Source organism: Saccopteryx bilineata, chromosome 5, assembly GCF_036850765.1.
Source record: "Saccopteryx bilineata isolate mSacBil1 chromosome 5, mSacBil1_pri_phased_curated, whole genome shotgun sequence".
In the NCBI taxonomy this organism is placed as follows: Eukaryota; Metazoa; Chordata; class Mammalia; order Chiroptera; family Emballonuridae; genus Saccopteryx; species Saccopteryx bilineata.
The window spans coordinates 229366194-229372012 of NC_089494.1; positions in this window are offsets into that span (position 1 = coordinate 229366194).

The window sequence follows — 5819 nt, forward strand, 5'->3', positions numbered from 1 at the left end:
GTAGCTCTCCATCAAGCATTATAATATTTTACGTCCTATGAATATGACTTTTGTCATTCTCTTCCATGATCGTCATCTCACCTCACTCCTCTCATTCATTCTTTTGCTGAATTAATTCTTTTGCCAAATGGAGGAGCATTTTGTTCAGGGCTTTATAGAACTTAATTGACCAATTTCAAAGACAGAAAAAAAAAATGGACTTCTTTATTACCCCTTAACAGAGGGCACAGAATGGACCAGAAGAAATCAAAAGCTTAAAACCTATGTGAACACTCATCTGAATATTTTATCCAATGAGATCTTGGCTCCATGAGGCTCCAACTCAGAGGAAATAATAGCGCACAGATGGAACAAGCTCTCATCTCGCAACAGCCAGGTGGGGCGGGGCCCAAAGGAAAGCTCTGGAGTGGTGCTGGACCACCCCACTGGCTTAGAGGCCTGGACACTGACCTCTTACAAGGATGAAGGTCCCCTCTGGAAAGGAAAACTGCTCCCTGGCACCTTAAGAACAGACTAGTGTACCTCAGGGCCCTGTGGACACACGTTCTTCCTCCAGAAGGCAGTGAGAGTCTCTCGGGATATTGTGCAGCTGCAAGAGCTCATAAAGCCAATCCCATGACTTCATCTCTGGCCAGCAAGCAGAACATTACACCGAGCAGCAGCCACCAGCTCGTGTGAAATTGGTGTTAACAGGAAAGACTGGAAAAGACTGAAGAGTTTGTTTGCATGCATTAAAAACTGCACCCTACTAAGACTGGAATAATTTTGCTATAAGTTAACCATATCTGGAATAAGCATTAAGGGCACTTGTAAGTTTGCAGGCACCTACCCAGGTTTCATGTAACAGATGCCCGATAACTTTTATCTGGCTCCTCCACGGCTGGCTGGGAGTTCAATCCAGCTCTAGGTTAGTTTTGGTCTTTCCCTAGTGTTGAAGGGTATGTGTGTGTATGTGTGTGTGTATCTGTGTCTAGTGGTAACTATTTGAGTAAGGAACTTGAGAAATGTTTCCCTTTGGAATTTTGAAAATTCTTTTTGCTTTGGCTGGAGAAATTTGGGACTTATATAGGGCATATAATAATGTGGGTAAGGCTTGGTTCTGAAAATGCTATTGACAGTGATGTCTTTGACATTGGATGCCTAGGTATGTAAGATCATTTCTCTCCTATGGTTAAACGGTTTTCCATCGAGCATATAAATAGTTTTCTCATGTTATTTAGGACAGTGCATTGAATTATTCATTCATTTTTGGACACTGTGATAGGTACATATGTACTTGAATTCTAATTTCTATCTATTGAGTCATATTTTAAAAACACGAGCGCAATATGTTCAGAAAGGCTACTTTCTGAACCCTTTTGTTTGGTGGACCTGGAAGAATAACCATTTACATTCCTCAAACAAAAGAAATACTCTATTATATGTAAAAATCAGAATTCATCAGTGTTGTTATAAAGTCTTTGATTTTTTTTTTTTTTCAAAATAATATGTTTTCCTTATGGTTTGTTGAAGGTACACTACATTTTGCAATGTTTCTCAAAGAACATTTTTAAAAAACAAAGGCATAAAAGGCCCTGGCCGGTTGGCTCAGTGGTAGAGCGTCGGCCTGGCGTGCAGAAGTCCCCGGTTCGATTCCCGGCCAGGGCACACAGGAGAAGCGCCCATCTGCTTCTCCACCCCTCCCCCTCTCCTTCCTCTCTGTCTCTCTCTTCCCCTCCCGCAGCGAGGCTCCATTGGAGCAAAGATGGCCCGGACGCTGGGGATGGCTGTTTGGCCTCTGCCCCAGGTGCTAGAGTGGCTCTGGTCGCGACAGAGCGATGCCCCAGAGGGGCAGAGCATCGCCCCCTGGTGGGCAGAGCGTCGCCCCCTGGTGGGCGTGCTGAGTGGATTCCGGTCGGGCGCATGCGGGAGTCTGTCTGACTGTCTATCCCCGTTTCCAGCTTCAGAAAAATACAAAAAAAACAAAACAAAACAAAAACAAAACAAAACAAAAAGGCATAAAAGCACCGCTTCCAAAGGATTGGTATAATAAACAATGGAGATGTAGTTCCACATATTTCTCAAAGTCTCTTCATGAACCTGTGAAGTGCATGATATACTGTAAGCACTACCAACTGACCTCTTCCCTAGGTGCCCCAGTTAGAAGGTCATTTAAAACAAGGTTGCAAACTTAGGTGTCCCAGCCCAAGCCAGTAACTAGTGCCTTGTATGTAGTTAAACTGCCGTCACATGGCTGACCTTCAGGTGGATGCCACCAAAGTCATCTCCTTTCCAACTATAGGACTAAATGAGACTTCTTCAGAGTATAAATCAGAATTCTCTATCAAGTCAGACTGTAACATACTGTGAGGGCAGCTGTGAGTAGAGGACTATTCATCTTAGAAACATCCATATCAAAGCGAAGGAGGAAGGTTGGATGGCCATCACCGCTCTCTGCTTTATACGTTCTACTTTCACAGAGAAGAAAACCGAGAACCAGTTTTCCTCTGTTTTTTAAATTAGTCAATTAATTTCCATGAAGCGCTGAACAAAATGCTCCTCTACTTAGCAAGAGAATGGGGAAAAGAAGGAAACCAGAGAGGTTACATGATACTTTCAATATTAGCAACTATTTTAACATCGATTGGAGCCAAAAGTCATGCTTTTTTTTTCTAACTGTTCAGCTGGTAATTGATCTGTGAACACTCACTGAGCACGTTCCATGAACCAAGCACGTGCCAGGTGCCATCAAGAAGATTTTGAGAGGTTTTGCTGTCCGGTGGGCAATGACCAGGAGCCACGGGATGAACGTTGCTGTGTTCTGCAGTGACTGCTTCTCTTACCATAACTTTCTTCTTTGGTCTAACTTCAGATTGTTATTAGGCTTGGAACAACCCTATTTTTCCATCCTCATCTGGTTACAAGGGACCGCATATTACTCCCAGATGTGCCACCCTTTATTTTCACAGGAGAGAGTAGTGACCTGTCTGAGGGGCATAAGCTTTGAGTCATCTTTCTAGTGGCGGTGATGAGTCTGCATAATGACATTGACATTAAGTCTGTTCATCTTATAACTGAGGATGCCTTTCAAATAGCGGAAACTCCATTAAGTATTGACAGATTGACCCAGTTTGGAGCACAGTGTGGACCTGGAGATGGAAAAGACCGAGGATAATGGGGAAAAGAGAGTAAGGGCTACGAAAAGGGGGTGTATAGTCGTTTGCAGCTGTTCAGTTCATTCTGTTTGATCTAATTCCCTGATTTGGGTGAGGCCAAAGCTGTATGCATATTTAGCCACATTCCTGGCTTCGCTTTAGAACACCACCCTTGTTTTTCTTTCTCCTTTCATCCTTCTCTTAATTTACGTTTTCCTGCTGGATATTTGAATCCCTATAAGCCTCCTTAAACCCTCTCTGGAACAAGGCAAAATACATATTAATCAATCGATCAAAGATTAACCTACAGTTGTGGTCATATTTCTCCATCTTCTCCTCTGTCCCAGCTCTCTGCACTGGCTCCCGCCTTCTCTGTTCTCTTGTCATGGCTCTGTCATCAGCCACCAGATTCTTCCTAATAACTTCCCTCACTCCTTACCCTCCTCATCAGCTCAGCCCAAAGCTCTGGTAGCCATCTCTTCTTCAAGCTCTTGCCTCCTCGGTTTCCATGGCAATTCCTGGTTCTTCTCTTATCTCTTCAATTGCTTGTTTGGGGATCCTTTTCAAGTTCCTCCTTCCAACCCCTTTCGCTGATTACGCTGATTACGGCATGTAACCGAGATTCCATTCCTGGCACTCACACTCCTCCATCGCAGGGGGATCTCATTTACTTCCGGGGTTGACAAGCCCTTTGAAGACACAGACTAAATATATTTAATACCACAGAAGGTCCTGCAATAATCGGAGCTCACCACACATCCCTGCTTTCACTTGATAACGCAGAACTTCTAGTAGTGGCAGAGCTAACAGCGCAGAGCTTCTAAAGTGTTTAGAGAAGAACTTTAAGAAAAAAAACCAACTAGTTGTGGAATATATATAATTACATTGTCCAACGAAATCTATGTTCTCGTAAACCTATGAAATGAAAGTGAACAGGAACTGGACTGAAATCTTTCACTATGCCCAGTACTGACTTCAGTACATCTCACATATGGTGACACAGGTTCTGTTTGTTGTCGTGGTTTCTGTTTTTGAGTCTTATTTTCCAAAGCATACTTTGAACCTTTATCTCTCTCCATCCTTACTTCCACCGTGCCGCATGCTGCTTGCAGCCTTATCGACTGTCACCTGCGCAAACTCAACAGCCTCCTAGTGGTCATGCTGCTGCCCTCTAACCTGTCTCGTGTGTTTTCCACACAGCAGCCAGAGAGACCTTGAGAAGCTGTAATCTGGCTGTGGAACTCCCTTACTCCATCACCTTCCATGGCCTCCTATTACACTTGTGAATAAATTCCTTTTGTGTAACATGCAAAGCTCTGCATGACTTCACCAGCCTTTCTCAGTTCCTAGGATGCTCTACGCTTCTGGTACCAGTGCCTTTGCATGTGCTGTCTTTTCCACCTCAGATACTCTGAGGTTACCCTGAGGGCTTGGCTTCCTCAGAGAGGCCGGCCCTGACTCCTCAGATGGGTTCAGCAATGCTGATTATTCATTGTCATTCTTCACTGTGCTTTTCCTTCACAGGGTTTATGACAACTAGAGTAAAACAACTCTTTGGGTGTTTATTTTCATGTCTGCTTTCCCCTGTTGGATGGGAAGTTCTCTAAGGGCAGACATGGCACCTCTCCTGTTCACCATAGCAACTAGCCTGGCAGGTAGGAGATCCTCCATACATGCTTGGTGGGAGAGTAAAAAAATATAAGTTGTAAAAGCATCAGACCCTGCTTATCCCAACAAGCCTCTGGAGTTTAGAAAGATGTTTCAGGCACTGCTGGAGTTGGGAGTAGAAGAGGTGGGCTGTGTTGGGAGTGATGTGGTGAAGGACCCTAAGGAGCTGATAGGGATGTAAGCTGAATGAAGATTGATGTGAATGCTGAGCCACCCAAAATTCAAGCCAGGGGTCTTTTCCACAGTTGGGAAAAACAAAGACCTACTCCGCTTCTTCCATCTGCTAAGTCTGCACATGAATGCCTTGGCCGATTTCTGTGTCTATTTTGCACATGGTAGATAAATCTGTGATTATTTCTAGGGATTTTTCTAGATTGAAGCCAACACACAAAAGAAGTCGCAGGTCATAATTCCTTTTAGAAATAATTACATGTTGAATTTCACTTTGCCTTTTCTTGGCTTATCTTTAGAATTTCTATATCTTTCTTAGCATTTCAGGATAAATTAAGAGTTTTAGAAAATGAAAAGGAACATCTACGGTTTGAGAAAACACAGAAATAAACCATAAGAAAGTGTGTGTTCCTATAATTCTCAGCCTGCCTGTATTTGGAATCCCACCGCATCTTATATACTACTCACAAAAATTGGGGGATATTTTATCGCTTCATATTCATTTTTGAAATAACCCCTAATTTTTGTGAGCAGTATATTTAGTGACATTGATTGTGTTATTTCTGCATATATTAGCCATGGCAAAATACCTATGTGTGAAGTTTTTAAGTCTCAGAGTTACTTATTTCACTTCAAAGACTTCGGATTTTTAATTTTGAGAGACTAAATTTTAATGAAACCTTTTAGAAACACAGAATGTGCCCAAAGTCATGCATGATCATTCATTCAAAAAAGCTTCACTGGCTGCTCACGACAGGCAGGGCAGGAGCTGGGCGCTAGGTGCTATCAGAGCCAAAGACTCAGACACAGTCCCTGCTCTCAAAGTACTTGCAATCTACTATGGAG